The sequence below is a fragment of the Phacochoerus africanus genome, chromosome 2 (genome assembly GCF_016906955.1).
Source record: "Phacochoerus africanus isolate WHEZ1 chromosome 2, ROS_Pafr_v1, whole genome shotgun sequence".
Classification (NCBI taxonomy): domain Eukaryota; kingdom Metazoa; phylum Chordata; class Mammalia; order Artiodactyla; family Suidae; genus Phacochoerus; species Phacochoerus africanus.
In genome coordinates this window covers 169,692,710-169,719,528 of record NC_062545.1, presented here as the reverse complement: position 1 = coordinate 169,719,528, position 26,819 = coordinate 169,692,710, and the positions used below count along the sequence as shown (strand labels likewise).

General features: G+C 48.6%; 1 long non-coding RNA gene across 1 annotated transcript; it reads right to left on the bottom strand.

Annotated features, from left to right (window-relative positions):
- Nucleotides 1-19,919: 19,919 nt before the first annotated feature.
- On the bottom strand, nucleotides 19,920-23,354 carry LOC125121228 (uncharacterized). Its single transcript, XR_007133408.1, has 3 exons — nucleotides 22,955-23,354; nucleotides 21,583-21,716; nucleotides 19,920-20,148 (listed from the first exon to the last, which is right to left on the bottom strand). It is a non-coding gene; the product is annotated as an uncharacterized LOC125121228 (long non-coding RNA).
- Between the last annotated feature and the right edge of the window lie 3,465 nt (nucleotides 23,355-26,819).

Here is a 26,819-nt window from a genome sequence, read left to right as displayed (position 1 = left end):
ACCCCTAGGGCCCCAATACCCTTGCCAATGCATGTGCTTGAGGGCTCATTCCATAGACACCTGTGCCTGGGTCCTCTGACTTTCATGCACAAGGAGGGTCAGGCTGCAGTGATTGGGGGCTGGTTCAGTTCACATATGCCTTGACAGAGAAAGGAGCAGCCTGGGACTTTTTCCCACCATCACCTCTTCCCTCTCACTTCTTCCTGTCCCAGGTCTAGCTGCCCTTCCCATCTTGCCAAAAACCCTTCCCATCATATCTGGGCATTTCTCTTCCCTCATAAAACACATTCTGAGCATCTGCTATGTCCCTGGTGCAGAGATGAATCAGACCGAATCCCTGCCCTCAAGGAGTTCATCGTCTGGTGGTGCACCAAATGCAAAGAAATGCAATAATGCAGCCTCCAGGAGCAGAAGGTGGGGAGATTCAGTTCATGAGTAGCACCTGACATGAGTAGCTTAATCGCTATGCTGGGCTAAGGTCCCTTAGGGGCCTGTGCTAGGCTCTGATATTCTGGCCCAGAGGTGTCCCTCAGGTTAAGCCCTCCTCCTGCATCTGCCTTCAAAGGTGAATCCCCACCACCACAGGAGACCCCCACACAGGCCCTCAGACTCAGTGGGGACCAGAAGCTCTCCTCCCTCCAGGAAAGAGTTAATTAAGTTTGCAATAAAGTACAGGCTTGCTGGCAGTTGGAGGACAGTGTAAAGGTGAGGAAGACACAGAGAGGGGGCCCAGAGGCTCCAATGACCCACTTTGACAGGAGGGATAAGCTCCAGGCAGGATGAATGGCCGATACATCCAGGTCTCTGCCTCCCTCCCCATCTCATGACCTCATGCCCTGAAAGATGTCAGAGGCCTCACCCCCAACCCCAGCAGAACTTCCACTCTGTAAGGGAATCTGGAGTCCTCTGATCTGACCTGCTCAGTTTACAGCTGGAGAAACTGAGCCCAGAGAAAAGTAAAAGGACTGAGTTTCTCTTTCCCTTTAATTTTACATTGATTCCCATTTGGCAAAATGACGTTCGGACGTGCTTATCTCCCTTGATCAAATAATTCCATTTCTGAGACTGTCCTCTAAGGAAATAGTAATCCTAAGCACAGGAAAATGTGGGTACAAAGACAGTCATCTTGGCATCATTCCAGCTAAAACTGCCAGAAGGGGGGCAAGCTAAGCAATCCCCCTTAATGGAAAACAGGTTGCAGGCAATCCACTAAAAATTATAGTTTAGTTCAGCTTTTAAAAAATGGGAAAATTCCGTCATGATATTGGAGGAGAAGAAAAGATACCAATATTTATACGAGTCTAACTAAATGAGAAAAGCAGCTGCATAGAAGCAAGATTGAGAAGGAAAAAAATGGTTTTCTCATGTGTTTTGTTTTGTTCCTTGTGTATTTTTAAGTACCTAGCTATTCTAGATAGTGAGACTATAGGAGAGTCCCCTCAAAGAGACATTCAAATTAGAAAAAAAAAATTAAACTATAATTTGAAATGATGATATTGGGGAGCCAATGTCCTGGGGAAAGAAAGGTGCTTCTAGCATCTTTGGCAGCTAAAGTTGCTTCTCTTAATTATTACAAAGGCCACTGTCAGAGCCACCCTTTCCTGGAACAAGGTTCTAGGACCTCTGCTAGATACCGTGTACCCTTTGGAATGTACTCACTGAAGAAAATCTACTAAGTACCTACTGGCATGAACAGGGTGGGGCACTGTGCTGGTTGCTGGGGACATAGGTGTAGACAAGGCAAATGGAGTCCCTGCCCTCATCAAGTGCACTGTCTGATAGACACTAAAAGTGTTTGCACATAACTAGCACAAACTATAATAAGCACTGCAAAGAATGTTCTGTCAACGGAGACTGAGTTTGGCTGCCAGGAATAGAAATTCAACTACCACGATGAAAATAAATAAGTGTTTTATCTCTCACATAAAATGAGTCCAGAAGTAGGCAGCCAGGGCTGGAGTGATGGTTCCCACAAAGCCTTCGGGGACTAGACTCTTGCCATGCTTCTGCTCTACCACACAGGCATCCTTAAAAAAAAAAATCCTTATCCTAAAGGTCCAATACAGCTGCCAGAACTCCAGCCATCACATCTGTGTTCCAGGAATATTAAAAGAAAGATACAAAGAACAAAATGCAGAGAGAAAAACTAGGCAGCTCTTTCTCAATTTCTCGGAAGCCCTACTCAGCAATTTCCCAGCTGTCAGGAAGGCTATGAGAGATAGTCTTTTAACTGTACACATTGTTTCCCTGTTAAATTGGGATTTGATAAAAGAAGAAGGTAATCATATATGTCAGGAAGGAACCAGCAGTCTCTGCCCCAGATGATGTTATGAGAGCAAAACACGGAGAGGTTTAACCAGGTCAAGAAGAAGACTTGAAGCCATCACATTAAAGCTGAGGCCTAAAGGATACATGGGAGCAAGATAAGTAAGGGGGGAGGGCAAGAACTCCAGGTAGAGGACCAGAAGCTCAGCCCAGGGGGCAACTCTATTGTGAATTCAGCAAGGCCACAGGGAGAGCCTGAAGTGGGTCAGGAGACACGGCTTTCAGTTTTGACTCTGCAGGAACATCACATCCCCCTCTGAGCCTCCCCAGCTGTAAAGTGAGCACTCTGCGCTCAGATCCTCTGAAATATTGATCAGGGCCTCTGCGAGGTCGTGCTGGGGCAGGGAGAGGGCATAGCCCTTTATGCCGTAGCCCCATTCTCTCAGGGCTTTGGGATAAGACTGACAGAGGAAACTCGTACAATTTGAGAACTGTAAGAAGAGAACCAGATTCAGCAAAGAAACCAAGACCCGCTGGAGGGTTCAGAGGAGTTCACATCCATCAGCCTGGCATCAACCCAGGGACATCCCACTGCAGGGACTACAGCTCTCCCTGCAGGGGTGGGCGGGGTAGCTGCAGGCATCCCTGAGGACCTCCCCTTGGACGTGATTTTTGATGATGCCACATATCAAGATGCGAGGAGGACAGCAGTGTTGGCATGGGGAGGTCCACAACTTCCTCCGCATGTTCCACATGCTGGCGGCCGGGCAGCTTGGCATTTATCATCCCAAGTCATCCTCCCAGCTGAGCCACTGGATAGCTGTGAATTACTTCCATTTCACAAATGAGAAAGCTGAGGCTCAGGGAGGTCATTTGTCTACATGATGATTCCAAGTGATGGGAAACATTGGCCAGATGATGCTAAGGTCCTTTTGAAAACCCACATCTCTTCTCATGACCATGTGACTTCGGCCAAACCTCCCTTGGGGCTCAGTTTTCCCATCAGTAAAATGAGGTCACTTTGCTTTGCTACTCACAGCTGTCACAGCCCTCAGACCTCCAGTGTCTGCCATGTGCAGCTTCCTTCCCCTTGGCATTTTTTTTTTCTGGACCCCTTGGCATTTTGCTGCATCTTCACAACAGCCCTTCCAGGTAGATGCTGTTTGCCCCAGGGTATGGACAAGGAGTGGACAGGGTCCACAACAGGCTGTCTTGTGGAGATCCAGACAATATGTATAGCTCCCTGTGCCAGGTAGACACTGGCCCCTGTTTGACCTTCATCCTCGCAAGCATCTGGAGCAGGGCGGGGATGTGCAGACGGGCCGAGGCTCGTGGGCCGGCCGTGGGAAGACACCAAAGAAGCCCCATCACAGTGTTGCTATTCAGGTCAAAACACCTCCCTGTGTTTAAACAATTACAATCCATAATTAGTTGCCATCACAGTGGAACAAGCCCGCTGCGGTTTCAAAATCACAGTGACTGCTTTATTTAGCTAACGCGACCGCAGCTGGGGACCACTGGATTCTGTGTCAAAGAAAATGTCTCGGCTTTGGCTTCCCAACCTTCTCTTAGCCTGTCTCTCCTGGTCCCACACACGTACCCCACCCACTGCCCCGCTATACCACTGTCTCAAGCTGGGTTCCTCACAGCCATCCTTGAACTCTGCCATAGCTTATCCTTCCTCCTCAGGGCTTCTCCAATCCCTCCAAAGCTCAGGAAGGCTGCCTTGACTACTGCAGCCCAGTTGGCCTCTCCCACTTCTCCACCCCATTGCTCCTCCACAGAGTTAGCTCACTCATCTCTGAGGGTGGGGACAGGGAGGAGAAAAGGAAGGGGAAGTAGACTGAGGAAGAGGAGGGAGAAAGATGGGCTACAAGCCAGGCCTTGGTACCCTACTCCTGTGCTCCAGGGAAAAGCCAGCCAGTCTGGGTGAGTGGGAGAGGCTGATGGAGCCAGGCCAGAGGGTCCTTCTTGCTTGGGTGTTGAGGGGTCCTGGCAGGACTAAAGCTCTATAGTCTGGAGGGAGATTATCAGAGAGGAGGGGCTGGGGATGTGCCGTGGGGCACTGCGAGCTTCTCTCCTAACGATGCTGAGCTAAGATAGTGCTTTTCTATCAAAGGTCAGGATTTCCGGGACATCAGGGGTGAGAACAGGAGGTCCCCACAGCGCTGAGAAACATGCAGTCACTCCCTTACCAAATGTTTGAGGAAATGTTGAGTTTTTCTTAAGAAAAAACAGCTCAGTGTATTTCCTCCCAACAGGCTTTTTTTAAACAGGAATCTAGTGATGGAGCGGAGCATCCAGGGCTTGAAATCCTTATTACTCTGCGTGAGAGGCCGATCCACAGACAGCCTGGCCCAGAGAGGCTGGGACATGTGGCCAGTCAGACAGCGGCCCAGGAGAAGCTGATGTCTCTCCCCTTTGCCCAGGGAGTGACCCCTCGCACCCTGCTCGCTTTCTGGACCTTGAGCCTTTAAGAACCTCCCATTACTTCCAGCCCAGTCTCCAAAACGACCCACTCAAAATTACAGGGTGACTTCAGAGTTCAGGCAGCTCAAGCTCCATCCACAAACTCCCTGGCGAGTAGGGGTCTGAGACAAGGTTATTATCCCACACAACAGATGAAGAAACGGAGACTCCGAAGGGGCAGACCACTCTTAGAATTCTCCACACCCAGCTGTGAGGAGTCCCCCAGTCTCCGGATTCCTTCGCACTTTTGAGGGCTATGCCCCACCTCCCATGTTCATCTGTTTGTCATTGGCCCTGCCCCTACCCCCCCAAAAAAAACATAGCACCTAACAATGGCTTAAGGCATCAGGTCCAAAATTTCTGAACCAAGGCACCCATCGATAACTCACGATAGGAGAGTTGGGGAGTCTCAGTTTACCACCTGGGGTGTGAGCCTCCTTCTCTTGCAAAGGGGAAGGGGACCTAGCCTCCCTTCAGCTCCAACGTTCCCTGGTTCCATGGAATGTTTTTAATAAGGGACAATGAAGAGGAGCACAATTAATTCTATACATTGTCTATTTTTTATATGTTTTATCTATTTTTATATCCAGGGACATGGGGGTGGGGGAGAGGGGCAGGTACAGAAGCAGCTCACTGCTCTCTGAAGTAACCCAACGCTAGAAAATGGATTTAAGAGGTGAGGTGCCTGTGAGAAACTAGAGGATTAGGGCTCCTTCCTCCCAGCCCACTGGAGGCCTGTGAGCCGGAGCCCCATGGGGAGCCCAGCCCGTCCCCACCCACCCATCCTGTACACACAGGAAAAAGAAGGTACACACAGGAAAAACCTGAGGTCTCCCAGGTTTGAGCAACCCTTCTCCCTCAAAGGGCCAAGCTAACTCAGGCTCTGCCAGGACTAGGGGCTTTGCTCCCCCAGGCAGCCCAATCCTGAGCCAGCATCGTGCTAAGAGCGGATGGGACTAGCTGAGGTCCTTATGGGATTGCTGACTGAGCTGCCAGGCCTCCCTCCAAGCTTATTTGCTCAAACTGCAAGTCTCACCTCCTCCATGCAGCCCTCCAATAACCCCACTCCCTAGAGTTGCTTCCCTCTCAGAGCACCTTCTGTGTCACTCAGGCTGCCTGCTGTTCCACCTTGTGGAATATTTTCTGATGGACAGATCCCAGCCCCTATAGCAGAGGCCAAGGCCTGAACTGGGGACAGACCGAGGAGGGAAAATGAACCAAGCTCCACTAGGGAGTGTCAGGACAAGTCAGAGAAAGAAGTACCTGGCAGACATTCATCCTTGTGTGCCCTGCTGTCCCAGCTTAATTCATTCATTTATTCAAAGTGTTTACCCAGCACCCACTACTATGTGCCAAGCACAGTGATAAATGCTGGGCCACAACAAAGGACAAGACACAGCCTCTAACTTCATAGTGTTTATACATCCGTCAAAAGGGCAGACATTAAACACACAATTGCGCAATGAATTAACTGCTGTTATTACTGGGGCTGAGGAATAAGTGAGGGCAGGTACTAAGTGAGAACACTTGCCAGGAGGAGCTTACCTGTGGAAGGGTCACAGGAAGTTCATAGAAGAAGTGGTATCTTAGCTAAGACCTAAAGATGGTCTTTAGCGGGGAGACGGCAAAGTAGAAACTGGCTGTGCAAAGGTCCTGAGGCAGGAAGAAGCATGGAACATTGCAGAAATCTGTGGAGCATCAGTATGGCTGGAGCTCGGAGCCACGTGAGGAAATGGGGGCTTGATGAGGCTGGAGCAGCAGCAAGAATCTAATCAGGGTGGGTGAGGAGCCCAAGAAGAATTTCAGATAAGAGAAGGCTTGCTGCTTTTTAATGTGGTCATGGCAACTTTTTTCTTGGCCTGGACCATCTCACTTCTAAAGGACAACAGACACGGGGATTTGCTGTTCCTACCCTGAATTCATGCCATGTTAACATTCTGCATTTACTCAACTCCATGAACGACTCCAGTGTTCTGTTCGCCCACCGTTCTCTCTTTCCATACCCACAGAACCTTCATCAAGGAGGGGCTTTTAGCCCCACTTTGCAGGTGAAGCCATTGAGACTCTGAAATTAATGAACTTGCCCAGAGCGCACCTGCTCGGTGTTCTATTCAAGACAGCATGGTGGCTGGCTGGAAAGACAAAGAAGAAAAGCATTAGCATCCACTAGGTACCAGCATGCAAATAGGTGCAAACATAAGTGAAGCCTACTAAGGAAGAAAATCTAGCAGTAAAAAGTATCATGTATTCCAGAGCAAATGAAAATATTTGGGATTAACCTGCTTTTTTGAATTGCCTACTAATAGATGTAGGTGTAGGGACAGATAAAGAGGTAGAAATAGAATTAGATAATAACTACAGAAAATCGTGTTGAAATAACTTGATTTTTTTCCTATAACCCTAGATCTTAAACTTCTCATTTTGGGTGATTAACAAATTTTATGGTCCTCTATGCAGGCAATGAGATGGTCCTAAACTAAATTTCAGATTCTAAAATTTAATGAATAAATACAACATTAGATCTCTTCACTTAGAAATGCTAGCTATTGCAATGTGAGTGAAAATGATAAATAATAATAACCCAGGTATAAATTCTAGATCACAAACCCAAGTATGCAAGAAATACCCCCTCTCTCCCATTCCTCTAAATACCCCAGTGCACGGTCCTGAACCCCCCCAGAGACAGAGTCTGGGATCTGCTCCATCAGGGATCCACTCTCATTGCCCATGTCCAAGGGCAGGCATGGAGGAGGCTTGCAAAAAAAGAGAAGACAGAAACCGCGTTGGCAGAGAAAGTCTCCCTAGGAAGCCGAGCAGACAGAGGCAGACCGGGGGGCAGGGGCAGCAGGAGTGGGGTGGGCAAGCCTATCCTTTCTGTATAAAATACCGAGTGCCGGAATCAGGCTCAGCATCAGAAATTTGACACTGATGCAAAATTCAGCTGCCAGAACTGCTGTGCAAAGCCACAGGGAAACTGAAATTTAAAAAACGAATCCTCGGTCCTATGGCAAATGAGTCATTCAGCGAATTGATCATTTGGCAAATTGGCTTTTAGCAAATTGATTTGGATGTCTAGGCCTGCTCCCGGAAGGCTGTCCACTAGCCAGCAGAGTGTGCAGAGCCTGGCGGCTGAGAACACGGCTCCTAGGAAGCAGACCTCTCCCCTCTGCCCCAAAAGAGAGACCTCCAGGCCTGGCAGAGGCCCTAAAGGAGATGTGGATGTTAGAGGGCGTGGGGAAGCCTGGCTGCCTTTTAGGGTAGCCTTAGGTCTGAGCCCATGAGAAGCTCCTCTCCCGCCCACATAATGGAACTTGAAGTCATTTATGGGCAGTTAAACCTCAAAGCTTAATCTGTAAAACCCAACGATCCTCTGCACCTCTTTAATCTTCTGCTGGTCCTCCCAACTCGGAACGTCTGCATGAATGCCTGCTGATGGATGGGGTGCACCTGTGGGGGGTGGGGTGAACCACATGAACCACAACCACCTTGACCCTCCAGATTCACTACAGGGCAGAGGGCTAGCAGGATCGCGGACAAAGCCACTCACACTTGAGGGGCACCATCCAAGGAAATTTTTAGCCACCTGTTCTCTTCAGCCAGAGCGCACACTCTCCAAGTCTTCTTCCTGCTCCGATGTTTTGTGATTCTGAGGCCCAGAATCCTTTGGGTTTCGACCTTCACAAATTGTAATAACATAGAGTCATGACAGTAAGTCAGCAAATCCTTCCCAGCAAGCCAGACATTTAGTGGTCATTTAGGTCCATGGAAGTGTAAGTGGGGGACACTCTTTGATGGAAGTCCTACTGAGTAGGCACATTAAAGAGAGGTCCATGAGAAGAAGGGGAGATTAGGATGGAGCCCAGAGAGGTGGGCCAATGATGGCAACACTGATGAATTGACATCAGTGGGAGAGGAGGAGGAGGCGTCTCTATCATATTTCAAAATTCTCTCTCCAGGAGTTCCCATCGTGGCTCAGTGGTTAATGAATCCAACTAGGAACCATGAGGTTGCAGGTTCAATCCCTGGCCTTGCTCAACGGGTTAAGGACCTAGCATTGCTGTGAGCTGTGGTGTAAGTCGCAGATGCGGCTCGGAACCTGCGTTGCTGTGGTATAGGCCAGCAGCTGTAGCTCCGATTAAACCCCTAGCCTGGGAACCTCCATATGCTGCGAGTATGGCCCTAGAAAATACAAAAAGACCAAAAAAAAAAAAATTATCTCTCCAACCTCACCTAGTCTTAACAAGGCACATGGGGCAGGTGTTAAGAGTCCCATCTTGCAGAAGGGGAAGTTGGATCTGACCAAGGATAAGCATTTCATCCAAGTTCTCCCACCCAATTTGAACCCACATCTTTCCTATCCAGGAGCCACCTGTGTCCACCAAGCTTCCTCTCATGACCACCTGCTGCCCTTGGGGTTCTCTCACATGCACTGAGGACAGTGACTTTGCCCATGTCAGTGTCCATTGGAGCTGCCATTGCTGCCCGATAACAGGTGAGGCAGCCTCTGGGGTCAAGATGACAAAGCAGGAAAAGCACCCTAGACCCTCCTTAGTATAAACTCTTCCCAGCAGAGGAGAGCGAGAAGGAATTCCCAAGTAGAAGCACCTCCTGACTCTAGTGCAACATCAGGGCTGGTGGCCGCACCCCGCCCCCAGCCTGGGGCACTGAGGACCACCGACCCATCAGCTCCATCCTTCCCGTACCCCCACAGAGAGCGAGAGGCTGGCATAAATAGGGCCAGGGGTAGGCTCTTATCTGCCCACTTGTCTGTCTCCAAACAACTTAGTATTTTAGCATCATAGCCTCTACTGAGCACTTTGTCATTTTTTGTTGAAGGAATGCATCCATGAACGAGTGAGCGAATGAAGACAACTCTGGCCTGTGCAAAGCACTTCCTCCTTATCACAGCACCTTGGCATCTGTTAGCCCCTCTTATCCCTGAGAGATGCTGGTGAATGCAGGGTTGGAATCCCTGCTGCACAGAAGGGGAAAATGAGGCCCTGAGCAATGACCAGCTCACAAGGCCTAGAGCCCCACTTGTGGCAGGCCCATAGGGTCCTATGTTCTTTTTCAGATTCTTTTCTATTATAGGTTATTACAAAATACTGAGTACAGTTCCCTGTGCTATATAGTAGGTCCTTATTGGTTATCTATTTTATAGACAGTAGTGTGTATATGTAATATCTAACTTAAACCTCACCTTCTGGGGACCCCTCACTTGCAGGGCACCATCATAGCACTCCCCGCCCTGAACCCCAAGACCTTATTTAGGTCCCGCACCTACTAAACCCAGCCCCTTCAAGGACCGTGTTCTGCTCCTTCGTCTCTGCGTGTCTGGCCCCTGGTGACCTTACGCCCACATGGGCCTCGGTGACTGACTGAATGAATGAATAGTGCAGGTCGGTAGACTGGACGGGACCCAGAGGCAGCCACCAGGGCCAGAGGGTGACAGCCCCAAGTCAGGAGGAGGTAAAACAGCCACCCCTCTCTGCCAGGACCTGAGCAGTTTACAACGAGCTGGAACCAGCCCACATGCTCCTGCGACACCTGGGAATGACCGACAGTTAGCTCTGCCGGGCCTGATTCCCTCTGGAGCTCAGAGGCGCGGGCCCCTGGGGAAAGCTGAGGAGGCCTTAGGAAGCCACCTGCCTCTGTGCCTCACCCCAGCTCCCCAGGGTCTGAGCCGAAGGAAGGTGGAAGGGATGAAGGTGACACTGCTGCTCCAGGGGAACCCCATCCAGAAGGCGCCAATGCCATGTGCCAGGGCTCTTGCTAGGAAAAGCTTGGTGCCTTCTTCATTACCAGGGAGCCTGCCTGGCAGGTGAGGGTGGGGAAAGGGGCAACAAAGGCATTCATAGCAGAAGACATTGGAGTTCCTGTCGTGGTGCAGTGGTTAACGAATCTGACTAGGAACCGTGAGGTTGTGGGTCCAATCCCTGGCCTCATTCAGTGGGTTAAGGATCTGGCATTGCCGTGAGATGTGGTGTAGGTCACAGATGCAGCTAGGATCCCATGCTGCTGTGGCTCAGGCATAGGTCAGTGGCTACAGCTCCAATTTGACCCCTAGCCTGGGAACCTCCATGTGTCGCAGGAGCAGCCCTAGAAAAGGCAAAAAGACAAAAAAAAAGAAAAAGAAAGAAAGAAAAAGAAGACGGACAGTCCCCACCACACCCCAGGCCGAAGGGTCCATCTGCTTGGCCTTTTGGAAGACAGGCCCAACTAGGGCTCCAGAGACTAGACCAGACCCCTGCCCAAGTAGGAGGGAAGGAGCGCCAAGAGACTCAGGAGGCTGGGACCAGCACCCAGGGGTGGCAGGTGGGGAGGGCGGGGGACTCAGGTGCAACCCCTTCTGTTTGACTTTGGACCAGCCAAGTTTAGGTGCAGTGATTGCCCTGACCTCAGCCTTTATAGATCTGGATCAGTGTAAATACTGAAACACACACCAACACCAAAGAAAAGAACATGGACACAGGCAATCCAGACACTCCTGTCATATGTCACGTCCATCTAGTGACTCCCAGTGGCCCAAGTTCCCCCTAGCCTATACCCTTTCCCCTCCTGGTAGCCCCTTCCTCCCCTCCTGGTAGCCCCTCCTTCCCCTCCCTGCCACCCCCTCCCTGGGGCTGGGCTACCTCCTCATTCCTGAAGAGCAAAACCTGCTTTCAGAAGCATAGCTTCCTGGCCCCATGCCCCTTTTTATAGCCAAGGAAACTGAGGCCCAGGCAGGGGAAGGGACATAGAGGTGCCACACGGCTGCCCACCCCCCAAGGACAAAGCTCTTTGCGCTGATCGAGCACCTAGAACCTCCTGCACACCATGCTGTCAGTCTAGGAAAGAGCCGCGGTTAGCCCTGCACCCCCCAAACTCTACTGCATCCTCCCACCAAAAAGAGAAACAGGCTGCACTTGAACACAATGAAAGTTGTGTTGTGTGCTAGAGGGACAAAAGTCTAATGGGGAGACTTGAGGCATTGAGAGCAGAAGCCTCGGGGAAGGCTGGCTATGTGTAAGCAGTGCCCCATGCTCCATCCTGGCTCCCAGCTGCCACTTCCAGCCTCACTCCAGGTCTGACATCTGACAAGAAAAGCAGAGTCAGGCCAAGAGAGGAAGAGCGAGGGGAAGGCCTGCTCTTTAGAAGCCACAGTGGGGCCCCTCGCCTCCCAGACCCACAGTGTTCTCTGAAACCCAAGGGGTGAGGCTGCATCACGCAAATTCCTGCCCAAGACTAGTGACATTAAAGAGAGGTAGGACCTGCAATCACTCCCTGTCTAAGGCCTGAGTGCCACCCTCCTCTAGAGGCAGCACCGTGATGGCACTGCGATGGGGAGAGCAGACACAGGCCTCTGGCGCCCTCTGCTGTTCAGCACTCCTGTCCCACAGCCTGAAGGATGGCACTGAGGCTGGCAGGGGATGCTCATGGAATGTCACCAGTCCCTGGGGTTGCCCTAGCTCTTTGCAGCCCCCCTATCTACTTTCCAAAAAGAGCCAAGAAGACCCTATGCTCAAGGCTTAAGAAGGGTAGTGTATCAGTCAGAACACACCAGGGTGTGTCATGGTAACAAACAACCCCCAAGTGAAAGTTTGTAACAATTTCTATTTCTGGGACCTGGATTATCTGGGGGCGGTACTCCCTGTTTCCTCTCTCTGGGATCTGGAAGGAGGGCACAACCACCATCTTGGAAGTTGCTGGCTACATAGAAAGAAGGGCTTCCTTAGACCTTTGAAATGTCTACTCACAACTCAGATTAGGTTTCATGGCCCCATCCCACACCAGGGCCCTGGAGGTGCCATCCTACCAGGTTCCTGGAAGCCCAGGGGCTGGAAGTATTCAGCTGCGTGATGACTAGTGGTTAGTTTGCTCATCAAACATTTTCAGCTCATTCTCCCTCCTACAAGCAAAATACACTCACCCCTCCCCAAGGAACACAGCCCCAAAGTCCCCCCACCCAGCGCGGTATCAGCAAAGGTGCAGGACCTCAGGGTGAGGTGTTGAGGTCCCCAATAAGATGCAGTAATCCCTTTCTCACAGAGAGGGATCCTCTTAATCCAGAGACCAATGGCCTCAAATGAATAAACCCACCTCCCCCCAACTCAGTATTCAGCGATAGACTAAGTGTAAGATCATGTCAATATACACCCAGTTAGAAAGAGGATAAATGGGCCACATGTCTCAGCAGAGGCTGCTCCACAGTTATCCTGACATCCCAGAGGCAGACATTTTACAGGTCCCTGCCCCAGAAGTGGGGCGTCTTCCCTGCTCAGACAGACTGGGACTGTCCCTTGAGTATCGCTCCCCATGGTTCTTTGTGCCTCTGCTCCTTTCTTTCCTGTCTGGCTGGCTCCCCGGGTTACTTCTCACGCAGAATGTTGAGGGGTCTGCAGCCCTGGAATGGGTACCCCACTCTTGAGTCCAATGGACTTCTGAGATCCAGCATGATACCAGTTGCAATGTCCCTCAGGTCTCAGTTCAAATTCCAGAGAAAAGGATAGAGAGAGAGAAGGCCTGACTGACACAGTCCTATTGTTTAGGGCCAGGGACACAAGTCATAGTTACCCTCCAGCTTATGAATGGACCACTTGAGAAGGGGCCATGTGCTGCCTGCACACCATGGGTTTCCCTGGAAGTAAGAAGGAGGAAGACAGTGGATGCTTGTTTTCTCTGAAACAAGTCGCTTGGAGTTGCCTTTGAATGACTCTGAAGAAGACACACAATTTGAGGTGAGGAAGTGAGGTTTGGCCTTCTACTCCCTCAGACTACTAATTGTTTGCTTTATTTATTTCTCTAAGTATCAGTTTCCTCATCTGTAAAATGGGCCAACAATCTCTGTCCCCATCCTCCTTTTCTACTTACCCCTTTTGTCCCCTCAGGCACCCAGGGGAAACAATCACAGGTCCCCATTGCCTGAGCTGGATCACAGCCCAGACTTAACATGTAGTCTCTCTTGGGAAATTTTGTAATGGAGAACTCTTGGGGCCTGAACCACCGAAGGAATAAATCTCTAACAGTGAAATGTAAGGCAGTAAGACGAAAGGAGGAAATATTTTTGGTAGAAGGGAAGGAGGAGAGACAGCACTCAAGAGCATCTAGATATGGAATCTGCTCTCTATGGCTGATTTTCCATTTCCTTCTTTGTGAGAGAAATGAGTCAAAGCCTATCTTGAATGACAACTCTTGTTACCAGAATCCTCCGGTCATTTCAGCAGTAAACTTGCGTTTGAGCCGGGTGTGGGCAAGGTGCCCACGTAGGTACACATTCTCTACTTCCCTGTCCCCTGTCTTCTAAATTCTACCCAAAAGTGATTCAGGCATACTTTTGATGATGGGAAAATGATTACAGCCCACAGTTCTTAACCTCAGGGAATGAGAGTGTTGGGGTTTTTCTTTGGAAAACTCTCCTTTTCCTCCCCTGGCCTGTGGGAGTCTGAAGATATGCTTTGTATGTTTATTTCACTGTTTCCAAAGCAGAAGTCACACACCAGGGATGACTTGCGCCATCTGTCTGTCCTTGCACTCAGAGCCCCAACAAGGCTTTGGTAGACATCTTTTTTAGGGCATATCAAAAATAATAATAGCTAATGTCAGTACAATTCTTTTCAGTCTATATCATCTTTATTATTTCATTTAAAACTACTGACAGCCCCCAGAGGGTAATGATTTTACAGAAGCAGAAACTGAGGCTCAGAGAGGTTAAGTGGCTTGTCTAAGGTTACACAGGTAGTAAAAAAAAATAATAATTGAGATTAAAATTCAGGTATTCAGACCCATGTGCCCCTTTTACCTTATCAGATGGTGTCTCTCCTGCACCTGTGGCTGATGCCCACAATTCTTATCCCCCAGGAATAAGGGTCAGCAAGAATAGACTTAGGGTGCAACCCTCCCCTCTCTTCCCTGGGAAAGGGGTCAGAGGGTCACAGAACATCACCACAAAGAGTTGCCTTGGGTCTTGGTGGATTGTAAGAAAAGGACAAAAATGACTTGAGAGCTTGTCCACATGCTCACCTAAGACTGGCCTGGGCCTCTTTGGAACAGCTGGGCTGGTTCTAATTGGGAAGCCCAGGCTAAATGGTAGCCCATCTGCCCACAGAAACAGACCCTGTGGCTTCCTTGGGACCAGAGCCGGCAGGTCTCTCTCCTCTGGACTCTGTTCCTGGTTTGCTCCTGTCAGAAGCTAGGTGTACCCTTCTCTGCACCTCAGTTTCTCTCTCTGTAAAATGGGAACAATCTCCGCTTTCCTGTCACCACTCTCCATAGGAGTAAAGAGGAGGGTGAGGGTACTGCCAGGGTTTCTTACAAGACTTTGGTCTTTTTACAGTGATGATATTTGAATAAAAGATAAGAGCAAGAGTGGCCTCAATGCCCCCTAATAAGAGGACTCCAGAGAAGTAATTGATTCCCTGGCACATTCTGGGGAACTAATTGTCTAAAAGATGAGACTCTATTTTGCTTCCAACTCTTGCGGCTACAAACCCTTCTAGTATTCCAGAGAGAGAGAGCCTTGCTAAGGCCATGCTTGGAGATGGCTTTGCTGCTGTGGATCCTGCCTGGGGCCACCCTGCCCAGGGCGGGACCAGGGGCATCTGATGGACTCGGGAGTAGCTTAGTTCTGAGTCCATACTTCCTTAATTCCTTCAGTACTTTCCCAAGGGTCAAGCATTGTAAAAGCTCCAGTTGTGTGGGAGTAGTAATTCATTTTTTCACAGCCATAAAAAGTGTACTCGAATGCATATGACTAAAAATTATTGTTTCTGTGGCTAAATCTTCCGGATCGCCATGATCTGGTACCTTTGTCACTTTTATAAAAAGCTCCCAGAGACATGGTTTCCCCATCCGTACAATGAAAGAGTTGCACTTCATGGTCTTTGAGGTCCTTTCCAGAGTGAATATATGCTTGGAACGATACAACAAAACACCAGAGCCTTCAAGACTCAGGGGGAAAGAGATGCCAGGTTTAGTTGAGGGGTGGGTTATGTTGCCTGGCTGAGCCAACTCTGCTTGTTTCCTTCCCTTTTGACCTTCCTTTGGGAGTCCTTAATGCCTAGCCCAATGCTGCCACTGCTTAAACAGAAATGAGTTTTGGAACTCTTGATCCTTTCCTGTAATTGTCTGCTTCTGGGCTGGTCATTCCCCAGCAACATGTTAACATGTGAGCTTCCTGAGGGAAAAGATCACATCTCCATCTGTATTAGTCAGAACTCTCTAAAGAAACAGAATTAATCAGCAATAAGATGATAGATACATACGTAATATACGTACATACATATATGTGTATATGTATATCTGTATATATACTGGGAGCTGGGGAAGCAAAGGAGGGAGAGAGTGAAAGAGAAGTATATTTATTTTAAGGAATTGGTTCATGCAATCATGGAGCTGGCAAGTCCAAAATCTGTAGGGTAGGTCGACAGGCTGGAAATGTAAGCAAGAATTAATGTCACAATCTTGAGTTTAAATGCCACAGGGTAGCAAGCTGGAAACCCAGGCAGCATTTCCTTAGTGCAGTCTTGAGGAGAGCTGTCTCTTCTTTGGGAAATTTGATCTTTGCTCTTAAGGCCTTCAACTGATTGGATAAGACCCACCTACAGAGTGGAGGGTAATCTGCTTCACTCAAAGTCTACTGATTTAAATGTTAATTACATCTATGAAATAATTCACAGCAACATCTAGACTGCTTTGTGACCAAATGGCTGATCACCATAGCTTAGCCAAGATGACATATAAAATTATCACACCCCCCCTCACTCACCTTTATGCGCTCACCCTGCACTTAAAGGTGGCCGAGCCTGAGCAGATAAACAATGAGGAGTCCTAATGTGCCATGATGTATCTTGATTTCTCTCTTCTTTTATATTACTGACTTTCCTATTTGTATTAACCCAGGTCTTCTGGACTAAAGACAGCCTCATTCAGTACCATCCAGTGCTCACACCTTGGCCATGTTCAGTGGATATTGCAGAAAGAGGGGACAAGCCTGGACTTGACCCCTGTCTCCACCATGCATTAGCCCAGAGACCCTGAGCAAGGAGTTTAATCCCTTAGAGAGTGAGTTCCATGTCTGTGAAGTGGAGGCATGTGGCACCCACACTGCAAGATTTTTGTGAGGCTGAATGGGGAAATGCATGTGATGTGCCCAGCTCAATGTCTGCCATGAATGAAGCACCACATCATCTTAGTAACGATTATTTTATTGCTTCTTTACACACAATTAAAACTCACTAATTCAGACCTATCAGAGAGGGCAGTCAATGGCTGGAAAGTCCACATTAAAAAATAATTTTAAAATAATGTCATTTTATTACTTTAAAATATATTACTCAATCCAGGCTAATAAAGTGTTGCATGGCGAGCCCTTGGGGGACTTATGTTAATGAACAAATAAGAACAATTTAAGGTTAGTCTATCAATTATTGGTGTGGAAAAGGGTGTCTTGGAAAGTACTTGAAAATGCCTCCAAACAGTGTATTATTCTCTGTGGATTAAACGTTTCCTCTGCCATCATCTTAATGCATTTTATTAATTCAACAGCTTCGCGCTACCTTGAGAGTGCTCCAGGCAGCTGGAGCACAGGCCTGACTGGGCTTCTACAAATTCTGACTCGGGTGGTGACTGAATATATGATACGTCACTGAGTTAGGTCAAGACCTTTATGTTCTTGGCTTTTCTCAGAAGCCTTTTAGGGTGGCCACCTTGACCTGTGTGTAACTCGCAGACGTGGAACTGTTTCCTTCAAATACCAAAGAGACTCAATTTGGGAACCAGGACTCAAACAGACCTAGATGCAAATCCCAGCTCTGGCTCTTACAAGCTGTGTGACCTCGGGCAAGCTACTTATCTTCTCTGAGCCACAGTAAAGTGGAGATAAGGCGACCTCCCTCATAGGGGTGCTATAGGATTCAAATTAGGTGATTCATCAAAAGCAGCTGAAATATTGGTCCTGGTACAGGTACCAATCTAGAGATGAGTCAGGAGGTCATGAGCACAGTCTGGATGAGGCTCTGGGGGTAGGGAATACTGAAATTATTCTGCACATGCTGGTGAGTGATCAAAGTTGCCTATAGACAGAACATGATCTCAGGGCAGGAGCCCAGGGATTATTATCATTATTATTATTAGCCAAAAAAATGACAATTAATAGCTTACAAGAGCTATCCAGCTTCCCTCAAAAGCTCTGCTGAGACAATTCATATTTGAAGAAAGTTGTGCAAGGGCTGCGGTATTCATTTGTTCCTCTAGGCATGCCAAGTCCGGGTTAGGTTCACTCACCAGAGAACCACACACCCCCTGTTAGCTCAGCTCCTGCAGAAAGGTCTTCCCAGAGGGAAGCTGCAAGTTAAGCCCCGGACTCTACCACACATCAGGGTCAAGAACCACCAATGAAGGGCAGTCTCAGGGGAGGCCCCGGGAGCATGGCATCCATACTTTCTCTGGGCAGGGGCTGGAGCTGCACAATCACTCTCCTTTGTCCTCACCACATCTGGCCGCAAGGCAGGGCCCGTGCCCCCTACCCCAGCTTCTCCAAGGAGGGAGCTGAGTCCCAGAAGGCAGGGAGGCTGCTCAAGATCACAGAGCTGGTGAGTGGAGGTTCTAGGGGCTGACCGCCTGTCAGCCCCCAAAGGCTGTTCTTTCTTCCACTCTCAGATTCTACAAAGGTGCCCAGCCTTCCAAAGTCCCCTCAGCCAAGTTCTCTGGGCCTCTTTTAACGGCCTAGACAACCACCCACCTGCCTCTCTCTTAGAGCCGTCTTTGCCCTTCCTGGAATTCCAGCCACACTCCTGTCATAGTGCCCCCGTGAGGGCAGCCCTGAGTCTTGTCTGATTTTATTGACCAGGGCTGAGCAGACAAAGGGCCTGAAGAAGGCACTTAATACACGTTTGCTGAGAATGTTGACAAAATTGATAAGAATTTCCCAGAAGGCCTGTAGAGAAGCATTGGAGCTATTTGTCTCTGTTAGATGACCCTGCTCTAAACCCAGCTGACTATACATATATGGAGGGGCTGCTATGAGCTGGGCATCCCCAGGACTGGTGACATTCCTGGGTCTCTCTGCCATCTCAGTGAGAAGACAGGACACCCTGTGGAGCAGGACACTGAGCAGCCCAACGCCAGTGACCTGAGGCAGGCTAAGTGGGTGCTGTTCCTCACAACGAAAGAGCCAAAGGGAGGTCACGTCTCAAGGGAGTGGAAGCCGGTTAAGGCAGCAGGTCTGATGGTAACTGACTTTGCCCCACCTTGACACTTGACCAAGACCCCCCAACCAGCCCACGTAGCCCAACCAAAGGTAGCAAATCAGTAATGTAACTAGAATGCTTGGTACCCGGGAGATCATTTTTCAACTCATGCCTCTTCCATACAACAAAATTGTCTCCTGTAAACATCATGAAATGCAATGAATAAAAACAGTATAGTTTTACTAGATATATGTCTGTCAGCATTTCTTCGTTAACTACACATGATTTGAAAGCAGTACATATTTTTGAAATTTATTGAAGTAGAGTTGATTTACTATGTTGTATGAATTTCTGCTGCATAGCAGAGTGTTTCAGATAGGTGTACATTCTTTTTTTTTAATATTCTTTTCTATTATGGTTTACCATGGAATATTGCCTATAGTTCCCTGTGCTATACAGAAGGGTTCTGTTGTTTATCCATTCTATATGTAATAATTTGCATCTGCTAATCCCAAACTGCCACTCCATCCCTCCCCACCCACCTCCCACTTGGCAACCACAAGTTGGTTCTCTATGTCTATGAGTCTGTTTATGTTTCATAGATAAGTTCATTTGTGTCATACTTTAGATGCCACATATAAGTGATATCACATGGTATTTGTCTTTCTCTTTCTAACTTACTTCACTTAGTATGATAATCTCTAGGTCCACCTATGTTGCTACAAATGCTGGCAGTATTTCATCCTTTTTACGGCTGAGTAATATTCCACTGTATGTGAAAGCAGGACATGATTTTTTCTTTTTTTGTCTTTTTGCCATTTCTTGGGCCGCTTCTGTGGCATATGGAGGTTCCCAGGCTAGGGGTTGAATCGGAGCTGTAGCTGCCAGCCTACTCCAGAGTCACAGCAACGCGGGATCCGAGCTGCGTCTGTGACCTACACCACAGCTCACGGCAATGCTGGATCATTAACCCACTGAGCAAGGGCAGGGATCGAACCCGCAACCTCATGGTTCCTAGTTGGATTCGTTAACCACTGGGCCATGACGGGAACTCCAGGGCATAATTTTAATACCTCCAGACATTTCGATTCCCTCCTCTTTTCATTTTACTTAGTTGAGCTCCACTGAATTCCTGTCATTTCCTGATGGCACAAGTTTCCCACTTGAAATTTCTTTAGACTTTCAGAAAAATGATGAGTTAGTTGCCGTTTTCACAGTAATGCAAGACATTGCAAGTTACTCCAAATTCCTATGGGACAAAAAGGCACAACCATTTACACAATGGTTTTTACATATGCCTACCAGTTCAGACTTTGGTCTTTTGGTTACCATCTGACATAATAGTAATAATTTATGTAAATAATTATCCAGTAGCAAATAAGAGGATTTTAATAAAACTAAAATGTCAGCAAAAGGTACAGTTTATTGATAAATCTGCTTTCTGGATTTTGTTCTGTCATTTTAAAACAATTATAAGCTTCAATTTTAAAACTGCTATTCAAACTCAGTAAAATATCTCCAGCATGAACTAAAATATGTACTTCCTAAACAAAAATATGACACCTCACAGCTCATACTCTTGTACCGCTTTAAATTTTAGACAAAAATAAGCTCCAGTGGTTACCTGGAATGACTGAATAAGAGAACTCAAGTTACCTTTTTCCTTCTTGACAATCACTGCACTATCATTGTTCGTTTTAAGTACAAAGAATGCACAATACCACAGCAGTTTGGAGACACAAACTGTACCCAAAGAGAAAGCAAACAATTCTTTTTTTTTTTTTTTTTTTAGCAAACAATTCTGAAGCCTGACTCTAAAAACAAATGCACTTGGGTTGGTCCATGGTTGGAGAGCCAATTCTGTAACTAGGAGTTCTCTAAATAACTTCTGTGTACAATAAAAACATCTCGTATAGGATACCTAATAAAATTGTCCTAATGTAAAGCATATTATTATTATTATTATTATTAAACTCCATGTTACGAATACAACTGTTTACATCTTGGGCCAATGAAGGATTTTTCATGAAGGAGAATTTAATCACTGACACTGGTACAATTGCCAGTGTTCAGTGGCAATAAAAGCAGACCAAATTTTAGTCAAATGTGTCTTTTTTAAAACTATTCTGCAATCGCTTATTGTCTGCACTAAATGATGGTACCCAGTGCCCCAGGCTTAGTACACAGGCCGAGACGCCCTAAATGAAGCCCTCATAGGTGTCTTTCAGAGCTGGTTAGCAGGAGATGCTATGTAATTTTTCCTTCATAGACAATGAAAAGCATATGACTGATTATGTTGGCCTTACTGCTTTGGTCCCAAGAAGCTCAGAGCCAAATTTATGACTCGCCTTGTAGGATCTTACAGCATTTTCATTTCTCCCCTTGGTGTTCACCTAATGTATACCTTGCTGGTCCCAATATTCAGCTTGTTTCACGGTTTTCAAAATGACTTCACATGCAGCCTAACTTGCAGAATCCTTCTGTTTAAACTTTTCCGTGTGCATTTCGGTGGCTTTAGGGAGGGCACACAACCTCTGGTTCACAGCAGTCCCCACAAGACCCTAGGCACTGCCTGGCAGGCTCTCTCTTTCATATCCTTCTCTGCTTAGCCTCTGAAAGCCTTTGCGTTGGCAACCCATGTGTGTTTTTTCTTATTTATAGATTCTTGTAAGCCAACTCATACCCTTTGTGGAGTGGAGAGGGAACTCAGTCCAGCTTGATCTGGTGCGAGACACGCTGGCATCTGGGAAGAGGGTCAGTGTGTATCTGGCACCGGGCCAGGCTCTTCTGCATCTTCTCATTTAACCCCTCAGTAACCTGTTGAGAAAAGCATTGGCACCGTTTTATAACCGAGGAGTCGAGGCTCTGAGGAGTTGAATGCCCATCCCAAGTTACACAGCTTCTTGATAGCAGGGACAAGATGGAAACTGGGTCCGAAGCCTGCTCGGATCATGGGGTGAGGGCGGAGGTGGACTAGAATTCTCTCCCAGGCAGCAGGGGGGACACCCTAGGGAAGAGGCAAATTTTATCCCTCCTGCCCCCCAGCACTTGCTGGCTCTACACACAGTTCCTGCAGAAATGCCCACAGGGAGGCCCAGCAGTGCCCGTCCCAGGACCCACTGCATGACCAGCAAGCCATGCAGCCTCTCAAGCCCTGTCCTCAGAGGGATGTGTGCTGGGTTTAATGCTCTGCTGTTGCCATCTTGAAAGTCCTAATTTCTGAACAAGAGGTCACACCACCCTCACCTAGGCTGTCAAGTAACAATAGTGAGATAGCACAGCCACCCCCAGACTTCCCTGCTCCCAGTGTGCATGGAACACCTTGCACCAGCAAAGGCTTCTAGGAGGCCCCATGCAGAGACCCCAGCTCCTCCTCCTGGGCTCTTAGCAGCCAGAGTGCTTTGGTGTCATTGATACCCTAAGCTGCTGAGCTTTGCTCTGGACGGTCGCCACAGCAACCAGGGGTGGGTCTTGGCTGCTGAATAAATCAGCAAATATTTATCAAGACTGTGCTAGCAACTGTGGGGGAGAATGAGCAGCTTCATTGGATGGTCCAGTTTTAAAATACTTTTAGTAATAAATGCCCTAGAAGAAGGGGTGGTGACCTATGCGAGACTCTCTCCCGTCCTGGAAGCCATGAGGGAGACACAATGGTAGCTTTACATGCACAGACATTAAAGCCAGAGACTTCGGCATTCAAATCCCAGCACCATCACCACTAGCTATGCGTCCTCTCTAAGCCTCAGTTTCTCATTTACGGCGTGAGGGCACTTACCCCTGCCCACCTCATAGGGCTCTCTCTTTAAGGACAAAGTGAGCTCATGTATAACAAAGCACTTTGTTGACTGTGCAAATGTTAGGTTGTTCTTTCAATAAACATTTATTAAGCGTTTACTCAGAGCCAAAGCCTGAGTTAAGCAGTAGAGCCCGCTCCAATGTAAACGTCCTGGGCTCATTGGGATTCACCCTTTAATTTTCCCAACTGAGGTGAAAGTCACATAACATAAAAGTACCCATTCTAAAGTGACAGCTTCAGTGGCATATAGGGCACTTACCATGTTGCGAACCAACCTCCATCAAGTTCCAAAACAGGAAAAGCCTAGACCCATTACACATGCCCCTCTTTTCAGGGTCTATTTTCTCTTGCTATTGTTTTGTTCTTCTCAGGAGTTGATTTCCAGGGCTTGATAATATCCTGAGGTCCCTCTGATCACCTCTGACTCCAAGCCAATCCCTGGATCCAACCTCAAGCGTCACAAGATGAAGCCCAGTTTCCTTGGCCAGCACTGGGGAAGCCAGAGCCCCAGGCCTGCCATTTTTAATTACACCAGGGCTGGCTGAGCAGGCCATCGCTGTGTATTTCAGTAAATTACCTCTCATAAAGGCACTCTCGTGTTTGCTCGAAGCGCCCTTCTTTCCTGGAATCGGCTCCCTGTCTGCCACCATTGCCTCTTCCCAGCATCCCATGCGGTTGGCAAATGTCCGTCTTGTCAAACCCGGGAGAGTCAGGGGTGGGGGGTGGGGGCGGTGTTTGGGCAAATATTGGACTTGGCCACACTTGCTGTCGGTATCAGGAACCCGATTGGTGTTATTGATTGACAGATGCAGGGACCAACTGTTTGGAAAGCTGAGCCCCCCTCGGATTGGGGTAGGTGTTTGGGCAAACAGCCCTAATACTGGGCAAACAGGCCTGTTGGAAGAAGTGCCTGGCATGTTAGCAGAGCAAACCAAACGCTAAGCAAACAGCTTAAAAGAATGTGGCCACCTCCACGTAACCTCAGCCGAGGTATTGATCCCACTGGAGGCCAGAGAGGGGCTGAGCAGGGAACAGAGAGATACAAACCCCGGCAGAATGTAAATGTTATCTTTAAGCTGCGGCTGTCAGGGCCCTAATGGGCATCTGTTTGGAATTTGTCTTCTTGCAAATCTTTAAATCCAGGTCAGGGCCACGCACAGAATTTAATAACAACTTTTCAGAGAGATCAGAGCTGGGGACTGATTTCATTTTTCATAAGCCCAACTGGGACTTGCTATTCTTCTTAGAGGGAGCAGCCTTGCACGGAAACTTTCTAGATGCAAGTTCCAAGCTATGAAAAGGCAGAGCTTCTGAATATGAGTCAGAAGGCTCCTGGAGAGGGGGAAATCCAGAAATAAAAGGGCTTTCTCTGACCCCTGCATGCCATGCATGAGAGCTGGTCAGATGGAAAAAATCCTGGGATCAGCGCCAAGAACCCAGGGCTTGCCACAGCTGCTGGCTCCACCCGGCTGGACCTTCCAACATCACCTCCTGAGGCCTCAGCTTCTGCATCTCCCAAGGGGAGGAAGCAGACCCTGCCAGACATACACAAAAGTTCCATCCAGACAGGCCCACTTGGGTGGGAAGATACACTTGCCAGAAAACACTGCCTCCGTATAAGGAGTTGGGCTATTTGCTGTGAGACCCTGGGGGAGGCCCTTCCTGGGCCCGAGACCCTCTGACCTCACCAGGTGGCAGTGGGATGGACCACAGCCATGTCTATCATCTGTTGTAGTAGACAAATGGCTACTTGGATCTGGGTGTCCTCTCCTAGAAGCTGGACAGGAGGGAAGGAATGCGTGAGGCTTGCAAATTCCTTGAAAAATCTAAAAACCATGTTTGCTTATCTTTTAATATTTCTGGAAAAGAAGTGAGTGGAAAATACTTGCTCCCTGGTGGCCCAATGATGTAAGAGGGCTGTGATCAGAGGCCACTGTTGGTCCACAACTTCTCCTGAGAAAAGCCAGAGAAAGAATAAAACCTTGCCCTCTACCTCCAACCCCAGACTGGCCTGGCCCTCCAGAAGCTGGGCATACTTCAGCCATGCCCCCCCCAAACAAGGAGGGGGCAAACTCATGCTGGGTCTTATCCTGTTAGAAGACTGACCCCTACCTTCAAGGGAGGCCTTGAGCACTGTGGGTAAACCCAAGGTATTACTCTGCACTACTTTTTATAAGAGCAAAAGGAGATTTTAAACCACTTTGGCCATCTCTGACTTTTGCTGTTCAGTCTTGCAGTGATAAGATGAATCAAAGGATGCTGTGCCTCAGAGAAGGGGGACATTTCTAGTTTTAATTGACTTTTTTTATTATTATAGTTGATTTACAGTGTTCTGTCAATAGATCTCTAACTAGGCTCTTAATGAAAAGATGTAGGCAAAGCAGTTATGAGCGTGTGTGTGGGCTTCAGAGCCAAGGGCCCGGGGTAGAATCTCATCTCTGCCACTCACTAGCTGTGTGGCCTTAGGCAAGTTACCTAACTTCTCTGAACTTCACACTCCTCTGTAAAATGGCAATACTCATATACTCTGAAAGGATTGCAATGAGGATCAAATGGGCTACTTGGCCCCTCAGTGCAGCCCCTCACCTTGTAACCCTTCAGGAAATAGTATTATTTCTCATTATGTCTATGACAAGGGGCATGGTGGACCCTAGTGAGAACACACTGTCACTGTCCATATGCAACTGTTGGAGGATGCCCTGTTCCTAGGCACATCAGTCTTGCCTAGAAAACTGTCAGCCTGGAGTCAGCACAGAGATTTTACCAGGCAAGTAGGGAAAGGTGCTAAGTTTCTAGGAGCACAGCCCAAGAGTTTTTCAGAGGGACAGCCTCCCCAAAGGGGCACCCCAAGCCCTCCTGCTTCTACACCCTCAGCCTTGCCTGGGCTCCAGGCAGCAGAGGTCTGCATGCAATGGAGACAAAGGGTCCCCGAGAGAATCGGGCTTCTCTGTCACCCTCTGATTAAAGATGGGACAGAGGAAGCCCAAAGAAAGGGAGGATCTTGCCCAAGGTCAGAGAGAAGGTCAGCTGCCCAGCAAGTTGCTTATGACAATAAGGAAATGAGTGATTAGACTGGGTCTTTGGAAGCAGAAGTACTAACAGCTTATCAGGGAAAAGCTAAAGCTGACCTTCCAAGAGGAGTGGATGGTGACCTAATTCATCCCCATCACCAGAATCTTCTTAATCAATTAGGGATCCTCGGTTGCAATTAGAAACAAACTGCCCCCGTGCTGACACTCCTGCTCTCAGCCTAGTGACCAATCTGCCCTCAGTGACACATCTGTCTCCACAAAGGCTGTCTCACAACCACGTGCTCTGGCGACAAGCAAGTGAACGCAGGACACACTAACACAGGGGTGAGTAGAGAACAAGGTTTCCCAAATCTGCGCAGCCTGGCTTCTGGATAAGTGCGGAAGGGTCTCCCTCCTTGAGTGGAAGAAACTCTCAGCCAAGTTCACGCATTTTACCGAAGCCCACCACCACCACCGCAACCGGCCCGCCTCCGGGGCCTCAGTTGCCCCCACTGCAATATGGGCCCCAGAGTCCAGACAGAGGCTGCAAGGTCCCAGGCCCCAATCAGACCCCAGCTTCCCCTCCCTCCCGTCTCGCCCTTCAGCTTCTTCAAGGACCATGACACGGTTAACAGTGAAAAGGGGGACACTTGTCCAGTGTAAGGATTGCTTGCTCAAGGGTCCAGGAAGCATGCCCTCACTAGCCCGGAGGTAGGAAAAGAGGGAACACACCCACCATCTCTGCAGTCCCTGGCAGCTCCAGACCTTCCTGTCACTTCTCTTGGGCAAAGTCCTCTTTTCTTGGATGGGGAGGTACTGGCAATTCTGCAGACCTGGAGGAGATTCTGTTTGGGGGCACAAGAGGGTGCCTCCGCCATTGGACCAGGCATCCCCCAGGCAGACAGCTGGAGGCAGAAGCCCTGCAAACATGCATGTGGGACGGGTTTCTGGGGGGCTTCAGCCCAGAGCGGATTAAGAAGGTGGAGGCGATGGAGTAGGTTGCCAGCCCCTCCTCCACCCACACTGGGGCACAGGGTCTGCTTTGCCTCACCTGCAGGGACCGCCCCCTCTGAAAGCCTAACTCAGGAGGCAGGGAAAGGTTTGGCCCCTGAT